General features: G+C 36.7%; 1 protein-coding gene across 3 annotated transcripts in view; it reads right to left on the bottom strand.

Moving 5' to 3' along the window:
• The window catches only part of nrip1a (nuclear receptor interacting protein 1a), a 195,709-nt gene extending 183,147 nt beyond the window's left edge, over positions 1–12,562 (bottom strand). For all 3 annotated transcript variants that reach the window (XR_007934836.1, XM_028800145.2, XM_028800144.2), the window contains exon 1: positions 12,232–12,562. The gene's annotated coding sequence lies outside the window, so the exon portion shown is untranslated. The remainder of the gene's footprint in view (positions 1–12,231) is intronic.
• Between the last annotated feature and the right edge of the window lie 263 nt (positions 12,563–12,825).

Genomic DNA, 12,825 nt, shown 5'->3' with positions numbered 1-12,825 from the left:
GATATGATGCATAATTCATAGCTGATTCGATGACCACAAGGTCATGTGGATGACTACTCCTTGTAGTGCCAAGATCTCGGCTGAAGTCTAAAGGAGAAAGAGCTTTTTCAGTTGTTGCTCCTAGGCTTTGGAATGACTTGCCTCTGCACATCAGGTCTTCATCCTTGATCGAGGTTTTTAAAAGTTGGCTTAAGACCTACTTGTTTTCTTCTGTCTTTCATTGTGTATGATGGGATTGTGGTGGATGTTACAATTGGTTGTTTAATTGATCTGCTTTTGCATGATTGTTTGTATTGTGTTTATTTTAATACTTTTTTGTACAGCACTTTGGTGCAACTTTTGTTGTTTTAAATGTGCTTTTATAAATAAATAATCTAATCTAATCTCCTGAAATGCTTGGGTTTACGCCAAACATGTCTACATTTACTGTGGCCAAACAAATCTATCTTTGATTCATCTGCCCAAAGTACATTGTTCCAGTAGGTCTGATCTTTGCCTGTATGTTCAATGGCAAACTGTATTCTTTCTCCAATGTTCTTTATGGACAGCAAAGGTTTCTTCCTGGCACACCTCACATGCAGGTCTAATTCGTAAAAACTCTTTCTGATCATAGATGCAGGCACTTTGATACAAACTTTTGCAAGAGGTACCTGCAGACCCCAAAATAAAAGGTGGGGGTTCTTGGAGACTTCTTTTAGGATCAATTGGTCAGCACATGGACTGAATTTGCTGGGCTTGCCTGTCCTGGACAAAGTAGTGGTCATTTGAAATCTACACCACTTGTTGATAATTTTTCTCACATTGGAATGATTGATTTCAAATAATTTGGCTTTGTTTTTAAATTCCTTGCCAGACTTATAGGCATCCACAACCTTCTTTCCAAGAGCCTTAAATAGCTGTTTTGAGCTGAGCTTGGCTTGATGACACCACACACATCAATAGCAAAGTAAACACTAGACCCTAAATATTTGTAGTTTAAATATGACAGGTGCCATACCTCCCTAAAGAGGTTCTAATGGTTTTAAAGTGGTGATAAGTGTTGGGTGTATTTACTTTTTTCAATTGAGAAATCTGCATATTTGTTAATTTAGATTAAGAGGATGAATATATCGTGTCAAATCTACATATCATTTGTTTAAGTAAATCTGTAAGCATTACTTGCATGAAAAACTAATGTTTGCCTATTCAAAAATTTTAAAAAAGTCAGCAACTTCCATGGGTTGTACTTACATTTTCATATAACTGCATAGTATATTGTAATGAGGTACATTTCTGCAGCATCAAGTATTTCATACCAACATTTATAAACAATCTAATGTTAATTATTGAGTCCTAAAAACATATGAAATCCCCCAGAGCTAAAGATGGGCATAGACATACATACAAATTATAAACACACACACACAAACTTTAATAACATCCCATTCTTAATACATATGCTTTAATATGGAGTTGGCCCACCCTTTGCAGCTATAACAGCTTCAACTCTTCTGGAAAAGCTTTCCACAAGGTTTAGGAGTGTGTTTATGGAAATTTTTGACCATTCTTCCAGGAAAGCATTTGTGAAGTCAGGCACTGATGTTGGATGAGAAGGCCTGGCTCACAGTCTCCGCTCTAATTCATCCCAAAGGTGTTCTGTCCGGTTGAGGTCAGGACTCTGTGCAGGCCACAGGCCAGTTAAGTTCCTCCACACCACTCCACTTGCTCATCCTTTTCTTTACAGACCTTGCTCTGTGCACTGGTGCGCAGTCATGTTGGAACAGGAACAGCCAGCAACAACCAAGCATAAAAGACACGCCAAAGACACCTTTTGCTGATATGCATCATAAATATGGAATAAAAGCAGTGGCAAAGAAGCCTTTTGCTGATAAGCACCAAAATTATGGAATACTTTACCAATGGAGACATGCCAGACTAAAATTATACACCATTAAAAAAAATACTAAACCTACTTTTTTAATTTGGCCTTTTCATAACTACAATTTATTTCTACCCTTAATAAACTAGATTTGCACTGTATTATTATACTCTTCAATGAATCTGCACTCTTTATTAATCTTTACTTTTCTGCATTTTCTTTTTGGGTTTCTCACCAGCACCACCTGATCAAAGTCCTGTGCAGCTATCTGTGATGTTTGAATGTTTAAAAAAAAAACAAATACCCCAACCTGCCACAAGACCCACTGCATCGAATCTATTCTAAAAATGAAGCCTTAAAAAAAATCAAAACACAACAATAAAGAACAATTTAAGTATATTTATGTTAGGCAGAATGCCCAGTGTGGACTGGGTAGTCTTTTGGCCTGGAACTCCTACTAATTTTGTTTTTTCTAAAGAAAAAAAAAACTCCAGTTTCTCCATCTTAACTGGAATTTTTTATCCTACCCTTGCCAATTAACCTTATCATGGGATCATTATTTACAGATTTTTAAATAACAAGGTCTCAGTTTCTCTTAATTACAAATCTATATTATGAAAGTGTGCATTATGTATTTTTGTATACTCTGTATGCATTATTTTTCATTTTCTAATTTTAGTTTGTTTTTCTTTGCATGTAACTACATCTTTGACGTTTTGTACGCCATCTTGAGCCACATCATTTGCATAAGAATGTGCTATAGAAATAAATGCTGTTGTTGCCATGTAGACCAACATCCTATTAGCCTCTTTAATCACTTCTCTACACTCTCTGGTAAGTTAGCCTTAACTGATACTTATGTTTTAATTTACCTGACCACTTCTCAGTTTATACTCCTGTCCTTCACATTTGTCTTCATGAAAATATGACATTCAAAAAAAGGTATTGAGACTTCTTTTGATTTTGCCTCTTAACAAGAAAGACAACTATCATCTACACAAAATCACATGCTAAGTATCCACCAGGTGAAGGGTTTTGACATTCATCCAAATATAGCTTGTGTAACTCTATTCACACCTAAGGTTTCCAAAACATTACAGCATTGAGATTTGAATTTCTAAAATGTACTACTATATATATTTTGTTGCAGAACAGATTTTAAAACAATAGGTCAAAATATGTTGGTTGATCTATAATTGTGAAATTTCAGGCCTAGATAATGTTTAAAAATTACAGCTTATTATAAAGCTGTTTAAGAATTTTGTGCTGTGGTTTCTTCCTTACTGCATAGCAGCTATATAGGCATCTGCTGGCTTAGTTTTCAAAAAATGGTGTTTGAACTTTACATTTTTAAAACAAATTAAATGCATTAAAATGAATGTTAAACATATTCCAATTGAACAGAAGTGTTTTATTTAGCAAACTTACTATTGATATATTTACCATTTTATATCTGTTCCTTTATTACTGCTCAGGGTGCATATTTATGCTGCCACAATCTGAAAAATATTGCAGAAATTTACAATTTCTGGTAACCTTGCATCAGTGGCTAATACTGTCCTTTCTTTACATATGGTGAGAAGTTTAAAAGACTCCACTTTGCTAAATCTAAAGTATATATTATATGTTTTCAGTGTTTTCCCATAACTCAAATAGCTAAAGGCACACTGAAGATCATACTGAGACTTCATAGAAAGGCTAAAATGATAAAAACAGGAAGTGTGTTTAGGGGCAAAAAAGTGATATGACAACTGAAGGATAAGCACTGGCACCACGATGAGGAATAGGCATGGAAAACTAAACATGAAATAATGACTGCAAGAAATGATGCAGTTGTTTTTCTACTTGTGTTTACTCTTTTCAAACTACAACGAACCACCAATAACAGAGTCATGCTAAATAATTTTTAGATGAATATTTACTAAATCTTTTTCACTTTTATTAAACATTGGGAAAGGTAAAAGTGACCAATTATGAAATGTTTAGTAACTTACTAAACAAACAAACCTTAGCTGCAGAAACAAGATAGCATTCATTGCCAATGACATTCACACACTTGGACACACACAAAACAAAGATGACAGGTGACTGAAACCAGGAGGCAGACTGGACAAATAAAAACATGAACCAAAGCAAACAGTTCCTCTGTAATACAAAAGGTACTTGATTTCTGGAAGCAGCTAAAATACAATTTAATCATTACTGGTTAGCAGCAGGTCAAGACAACATAGGGCAAGCGCAGATAGGTCAAACGACCTTGAATTTTTTTGAATTAATATAGCAGTAAACCTTTCTAAGTATAATGTCTTTGTCTTTTAACACATTTTAACACATATGCAGGTGTAACACAGAATGCTGTATTAAACTAACACTTTAAATCCATGCATGTTCAAAAAGACTATAGCAATAAAGTCTACAAAAATATAACTAAAAATGTACACACTCTTACCTTACCAATAATGGTACTTATTTAAATCTGCAATTTCAAATATTAATTTAAATTAATTATACATATAATCTTTCATACACTATTTTTAAAGATTATCCATCCATCCATTATCCAACAGTCTCCAGCAGACCCCCGTGACCCTGTAGTTAGCTATATCCTAACTACAGGGTCACGGGGGTCTGCGGGTCTGCTGGAGCCAATCCCAGCCAACACAGGGTGCAAGACAGGAAACAAACCCCGGGCAAGGCACCAGCAAACACACACACACACACCCCCATACACCAAGCACACACTAGGGACAATTTAGAATCGCCAGTGCACCTAACCTGCATGTCTTTGGACTGTGGGAGGAAACCGGAGTACCTGGAGGAAACCCATGCAGACATGAGGAGAACATGCAAACTCCACGCAGGGAGGACCCGGGAAGTGAACCCGGGTCTCCTAACTGAGAGGCAGCAGCACTACCCACTGCGCCACCGTGCCGCCCTTTTAAACATTACTTATCATAAAATCTTCACAAGGACTGTACCAAACTATCACAAATATTATTTTTAAAACATACAAACCACATATAAAGGATTCCAAACCAACTTATCTAGCTATACACAAGAAACTGCCAACATGCTTTGCAAACAGTTTTATTAGTTTGCTACCTATTAACAATCAGCTGGAAAACATTTTATATAGCTGCTTAACCAAACACTAAATTCTATTTTTATGGGGTTTGATCTTCGGTTTTGTATGTGAAAAAGCATTATAGCTAAGCTATAGCTATAGCTAAGATAAGAAATAATCAAGTAATTCATTGCACCTTCAATGTGGAACATAACATGCATAGGTAATAATTTCTGTAAATTAATGTCCTTGCTCTATATAACAGGGTAACACTGGTGTGATACCCAGTATAACAACAGACCCACTAAAGTTATACTGAGAAAACACAGACAAAACAACTACAATTAAACAAAGCACGAAGGCCAAGACCAACTTGTACCATGTACACTATCTAGTTTGTGATTCTGATCCTACCTTTTGTTATGTAGGCCTTCAGGATTTCCTTTAACTGCTGCAAAATACTGACTTTGATTAAGGCTCTTTGACTAGCAGTGTGCAGGCATTCAGAAGTGATTCTGGTCTCTGTGAACCACAGCAGTTCCTAGCAATGTACTAAAACAGCATGCTTTCCTTAGGCCCCCTGCATTTTTCAGTGGTCCCCACATCCTTAGCCATAGGACACAGACTTATCCTGAGGCTACTTTCTCCAACAGACATCTAGCCAAACCAGTTACAGGGGATTTCCCTTCCAATGCCTGAAGAATGTCAGCCTGAACTGTCCAGTACTCAAGCCAGCTGCTAGGGATTTCCTTTTCCTGGTCTGACCTCTTTCTCTTTCTCTATTCAGCAGGAAACTAACACTCAGAAAATACTGACAATTGCTTATAATGGGCCAGTCCTGGACATTTTATAAGGGTATTTTCATTTACAGGGAAAATGCTTTTGGAAAAGCATATAAAGCCAATTTTAAAATCACCATATCACTTCTCAACGTTGTTGCTTTCATCATCATGCAAACAAACCAGGGCTGGTAAGAAAAGGACTTAATGAGGTGGGAAGGTGTCTCATCTACTAAGATATGACTTGTCATAAACGCTGACAAAGCAAAAGTTATTTGTGCTTAATTAGTTATTACCAACAACCAGCATTACCAAACTAATAAGTTAACCATTGTTTTACTTACTGCTCACTTCAACCCAAACTACACAGACATGTTTAAATTTGCCAACTTTAAACCTAAATGCAAGACAGAAGTAATCTATTTTCCATATATTTTCATGAGATACTGATGTATATTTTACTTTGCCGCCCTGAATGTGATGAGTTGCAAAAGTGGTTGTGTACAGAAGTACTTCCAGCATGTTAGAAAGCCTTCAAATGGAAGATCATTCATGGAAGAGATGTCCAACATTGTTCTGGTTTTTGGGGTGGGGGGAGGGGAGTCATAAAATCATCAGAAATAAATACTATTTATTAAGGCTTTGTTTTTTGACTAATCTAATGTATAGGGATACATAGAATTAGATACACAGAATGTAGATATTTAATTAATCACATACCAATATCACATTGAACTGGATTTGGAAGACTAGACAACAGATATAAAACCCCAAGTCAGAAAAGGTTGGGATGGTATTGAAAATAAAATTAAAAAAGCAGTTATTCTTAAATTTACTTTGACTTTTATTTCATTGCAGAAAGTATGAACACAATATATTTCATTTTTTGTCTGGTCAACTTCATTTAATTTGTTAATATACATCCATTCCTGCATGTCAGGTCTGCAACACATTCCAGAAAAAAGTTGAGATGGGGGGAAATTAGGGTAGGTAATAAGGTAAAATAATTAAATAATTGATGTGATTTCAAACAAGATGGGCAGAGGATCTCCAGATTGTCAACAAATGCATGAGAAAATTAATGAAATGTTTAAAAACAATGTTCCTCAAAGAAAGATTGGATGGGGTTTGCATATTTCTCCCTCTACAGTGCATAAGATCAATGATTCAAGGAATCTAGAGGAATTTCAGGGTATAAAGGGCAAGGGTGTACACCTAAACTGTACATCCTTGATCTCTGATCCCTCAAATGGCACTGCATCAAAAATTGTCACTCATCAATAATTGATTTAACCACATGGGCAAGGGATTGCTTTCGCAAACCTTTATCAAACACTATAATGTGGAGTTACATTCACAAATGCCACTTAAACTTTACAGTGCAAAAAAGAATCCTTATGTTAACCATGTCCAGAAGTGTACTGTGGTCAGACGAAGCAGATTCTGCAGTATTCCAGATCTTTTTTGGAAGAAATGGATGCAGTGTGCTCCAGACCAAAGACGAAAACGACCAGCCAGACTGTTATCAGCAACAAGTCCAAAAGCCAGGGCCCTTAGCAAAGATAATTTACATTTCTATGATGTCAGCATTAATGCAGGTAAGTACATTGAGATTTTAGAGCAACATAAGCTGCCTTCAAGATGACATCTTTTCCAGGGACGTCCATGCATTTTTCAATAAGACAATGCAAAACCACATTCTGTACATATAACAAACACATGGCTGAGGAAAAAGAGGGCAAGGACACTGGTCTGGCCTGCCTGCAGTCCTAACCTGTGCCCAATAGAGAATATGTGGAGAATTTTGAAACGAAAAATGCACCAACAACAACCCCACACTGTTGTACATCTTGAAACATTTGATCACTTGGTACTTTCAGTGTCCAAATGACTTTTAAGCAATGTGAGAATGAATGGTGACATTACATAGTGGTGAATGCTTTCCTATCCCAACTTTTTTTGAAATGTATTGTATGCCTGAAATGCAGGAATGGGTGTATATTAACAAATTAAATTAAGTTGACCAGACAAAACAAGAAATATCTTGGGTTCCTACCGTCTGCAATGAAACAAAAGTCAAAGTAGATTTAAGAATTTTTTATTTAATTTGCATTTTCCATACTGTCCCAACTTTTTCTGATTTGGGGTCCTATTTATTTAAACACTCTTTTTACATGATATATATTTCCTCTTTTTATCTCAGCAAATTAATCTGAGTCCAAATAGGTTACAGAATAAGTGAACTTACACACACATTAACTGCTCATTCAGCAAACAGCAACAATCAAATATTTTATTCTACAGGCACTGATTCACAACAAAAAATACGTATTTTTGGTATATATTACCTTTCATTGTGAATGGATTTTAAAATGATACACATGTACGGCAAATCATACAATGAAAAAGCCTAAACAAGTAATTTTTATGAAAACAGATAATGTAATAAGTTGTATCTATTAAAGAGAAAGTAGTTTTCTCTTTAAAATTTACAATTAACTTTGGAGAATCTCTATGGTGCCTTTCCTCCTCGACTTTTTGCTTCTTTACCCACTTACAGCACCGCTGCAAATGCTTGTCTGATATGCACACGCTCTTTATAACTGTAACCCTGTGACTTTCTTAAAATAGCTTGTAATACTTGTTATGTTACACTAAATTTTTAAATACTTATTGACCTTTAACAGAATAAAAAGTATTTACATAGGTATTAGAAAACTCCATATTTCTGTACTATTAAGGAACGTTAAAGATTTAATTTTTATCTTGGTGTTTCTAAGGATCACATGATATGTTCCACACCATCTTTTCGTTCTCACAGTATCTGATACAAACCATACTATAATACACCTCACACAACAGACATTTCAGATCCTCAGACAAGACTATCCACTCAATCAGCATCCATTTCGAATTGTCATTTCAGACATGACACACACCAGATTGATTTCTGTAACTAATACAGCTACAGGCTACTGGTTGCTAAAAGCATGATAAATTTGTAAATTTATTTTGTGACACTTATAACACTCAGTGGACTACTGTTAAATGGATAAGCAGGAGCCAACAGGTCACAGCAGCACTGAATGATTTGACCTGGAAGACATCATACTGTAGTTTACAAGACTGCCATGAAATAATTCTTATAACCTTTGGAGCTCCTTATATAAAATCAAATTAACTTTATACAAATAGAAATTCACATAGAAAACAAATCCAATTTTAGTTTTTCTCCTTATTAAAACACACACACACACACACACACACACACTCTTACATACATTTTGCACTTTTATATGATTTAGGATATACAGAATTACTGCAAGTGATTTAAACAAAAAACTTGAAAAACAAAAATAAACTCCAGAAATAACACAACAGATCTGCTTATTTTAAGTGGTTATCCATAAGAGTGTTGGACTAATTTTGTATACAATATAAGGAGGGCGTCTTTGCATTTATGAACAGTTCAGCTAGCTATGACGGTCTCTTTTTTTGGCATGCAAAGTGCCTCAGTCTGGGGGTTGATATTTACACCTTAGGACTGATGCCTACAGAAGACCATCCAAGATGCTACAAGCTACTTAGTTCAGTTTCCAACAACTAGTAAAAAAAACTGCCTTTCTGTACTGCTGTACTTCTATTAAACTAACAAAACACATTACCTTGGCTGTGTTTTTTCACAAAAACCTTTCCTGTAAGGTGTCTGTAATGAGACAAATTTAACTCAACCACTAACATGCCAAATATGTATGATGTGCAATAGTGTACATTTTATCTAATGTAAAAATCACATTTACATCTATGAATGGCACAGTACCACAATAAACAAATACATTTGATTATGTAATTAAATTGAGACCTTTATTTGGATTAAAACCAGCAAACACCTAAATAATTGCAGGATGATGTTCATGGTCTGGAACCTTATTAAAGCATTGACTTGCAATTTAAACTGATCCCAAAATCTTCACTGATGCATAAAAAAAAAAAAAAAAAAATCACAGAATGGAGCCCTTTCCAGAAACCTCTTTATGACTATAGCAAATCTGTTGCATCAATAAAAGGCACTTACTCACTACCTATACTTGGCTACTTTTTGGGACAAACACTGAGCAGGTGAACCCTTTTGAAATGCAGTACTTTTCCATATGAATTACAATCAAGCAGTACTGTGTATTGCAGAAATACCAATACAATACAGGGACTGCAAAGAGGCGGCACCCACACACAGATGATTTTTCAAGAGACATTCTCCAGTTAAAGCAGATAACTGACAAAGACATATGTTGTAATGGAACAGTGGTTACTGTTAAAAAACTAGAATACATAGAGACAAAGATATATGTTCTACAAAATAAAAACCCTACTATGTATACTTTGGGGATAGTGTTAGAGATGCACCAAAGATAATAGGTATAAAAATAACAATAGTATATTATTTTACATTTATTGACATTACATGCTGATTTTCCTGTAAAGTGACTTGAAATGCTATTGAAGATAACATAACATTCTCAAACGCACTTAAACCAATACAGGTATGAGGGGGCCACGGACGATGCTTGCAGCAATGATAGCAAGGCAAGAACCAACCCTCAACAGGGCACAAATCCACTGCATGCCCCACTCACATACACACATATATGGGACCAATTAACTTAATATACTTCTTACATTTTTTAATAGAAGTAAAACAAGAGTACCCATATACATTGGCAGAGCATGAGAACTTCACACAGATTATCAGGCATGGGATTCAACCCCAGGATAGTGAATCTGTGTAGCAACAACACTACCACTGCACGACTGTGCTGTACGAAATGTCAAAATAATAAGGACTGATTTGCTCGTTTTAAATTAATATAAATTTATTTTAAAGTCATTGGTGAATTTCACATATTTTACAAAATATTTTCTCCCACTTGCAATGAAAAATAATATGTCAAACACAAAAAAATATATATTATACAACATTTTTATGAGCAAGCTCCATTCCAAAGCACTACACAAATTTAACAGTACATACTCAAGCCAACCTACATTCTCAACCAGTGTGGGTTAAAATAAAATGTTGGTCATACATGCAAGTAAGAATTTTCACTGCACATAAACTACACACCAGATGACTAAGCACCCACTACCCACGAAACTAAATTTGAACTTTCTACCATAGAAGAGTCTTGTACACACCCAGACATTTTTTTTAAACACTGTCATTTGAAGGTAAACATAAGTCCATATGTCTATACATATAAAGTATAGCATAACTTTCTTAATTTTACAGTAGCAATACAGATAATTCTGAACATGGTAGATAAATTCTCTTCCCATCTGAACCAACTAGTCTTCACATGGCTATGATGCTACCAGGACAGGCCTGTTACCTTGAAGTAGATTAATCAGGTTTGGTAATGCTAAATCTTACAATAATTTCATAAAGACTGCCACAGCACTGCATATGGATTTGTAATTATATAAGAAACCCTGTATCACTGGAAGATGGCACAGCCGTTTAACGTCTTGCACACCTATAATGTGACAGCTACCATCACGAATGTTATGCCAGACGGACAGTTCACTTAGAAGGGGGGGCACAGCACACTGCTCAACCTGCCTCACTTTACATTGCACTTCAAATGATGAACAACATGTCAAAGTGCTTCTAAGACAAGCTGCTTCAAAAAATGGGAAGCAGGTGGGATAAGTGCCTTCTTCAGGAACCCACTGGGAGTCCGATGATGAGATGTGAACACACAACCTTATAGCTCTTAGGACCAACTCCTTGACCAGTTGACCACGTTACTCTTCTTTATTTTGGCTTCAAAACCGATGGCAATGCAAGTATGTTCATGCTGCAGCGGAGCAAACTGTGCCGGAACAAAAGAGACTACAGGGCGACATTTGCTAGCCTACTATATTAACGCTGAGGGAAAAAAAAAACAGTTCAGCTGAAGAGTCGCAGACAGCTGCTCTGAAAGAAGTAACGTGACACACAGATTGCAAATCTCTTAATTGGTTAAGTAACGTCTGGTCGGCGCAGTAGAAAGAAGGCTGAAGAAAAAGATGAGGTGGAGAGAGAAAGGGGGAGAGGAGAAACAGGGCACTGACTGACGCGTTATTCTGGAACACCCCCAAATCCCGGACGCTTCACACCAGACGCTCACTGCGAAATGACGCGCTCCCTCAGACACGCCGCTTTCTCTGCCGGGTGCCGGAAGAAGGCTCCTGCCACAATTCACTTTACACGAGTAAGCACAATCCATGGGGCCCCCGCCTCACATTTCTGAGGGGCCGGGCTGTGCAAATTGCCCACAACCATACCGCTGTTTAATGCCACCCTACTGAAGGCGGAGGAGGGCACCTGCGAACCTCGCAAAGTAGGCACTACGTTGACAGGCACGGCAGACTGCGCGAAGGTGTGCGACAGAGGAACGCAATTGTCGCGTCGCATTCACGATACACAGTCAGTCAGTCCGTCAGTCAGTCAGTCGGTCGGTCTAGCGCGGACAGCAGAACGATAGACATACCTGCTTTGGAGAGTTATTTCTCTGGGTGGTAGGTAGATAAAATAAAGAAAGACACTAAAATAAAATAAAAACTGCAGACACTGCGTCTTTGGAAATCCTCCGGGTTGCCTGTCTGACAGTTTTAAAGGCTAACTAAAAACAAATAAAAATAAAATACGTAACAAAACAAAAGAAAATCCGATTTAAGAGACTGTGTAATATCACACACTGCGTGAGTTAGTCTCGAACAAGATCGGCTCTCTGCAGTACAGTGCGAGGAGGACAAGGAATTGTTTATAGCAGGATTCCCCCTGCGCTCGGCGCTGCAAAGCCCAGATCCGCCCCTTCTCCCGCGGTCGCCAGGGCTTTAAAGAGACAGACGCACATCTAATGGTTTTACATGACGGTCGTGAACCTGATGATCTTCCGTCAGTGATTCACTCTGTAAAGACACATCCGTGATAGAAAAAAAAAATCAACTATATTGCTGTTAGGAACATACAGAATACGTCAATATAATGATTCTAATTGAGTTGACACCTAAAAATAAACTAGTTTTTTTTTTTTTTTGGAAAAAAGTTCTTAGATACAATGTATTAACTCTTTTTTGACTTC

The sequence above is a fragment of the Erpetoichthys calabaricus genome, chromosome 4 (assembly GCF_900747795.2).
Source record: "Erpetoichthys calabaricus chromosome 4, fErpCal1.3, whole genome shotgun sequence".
Classification (NCBI taxonomy): domain Eukaryota; kingdom Metazoa; phylum Chordata; class Cladistia; order Polypteriformes; family Polypteridae; genus Erpetoichthys; species Erpetoichthys calabaricus.
This window is presented reverse-complemented; position numbering and strand designations above follow the sequence as displayed.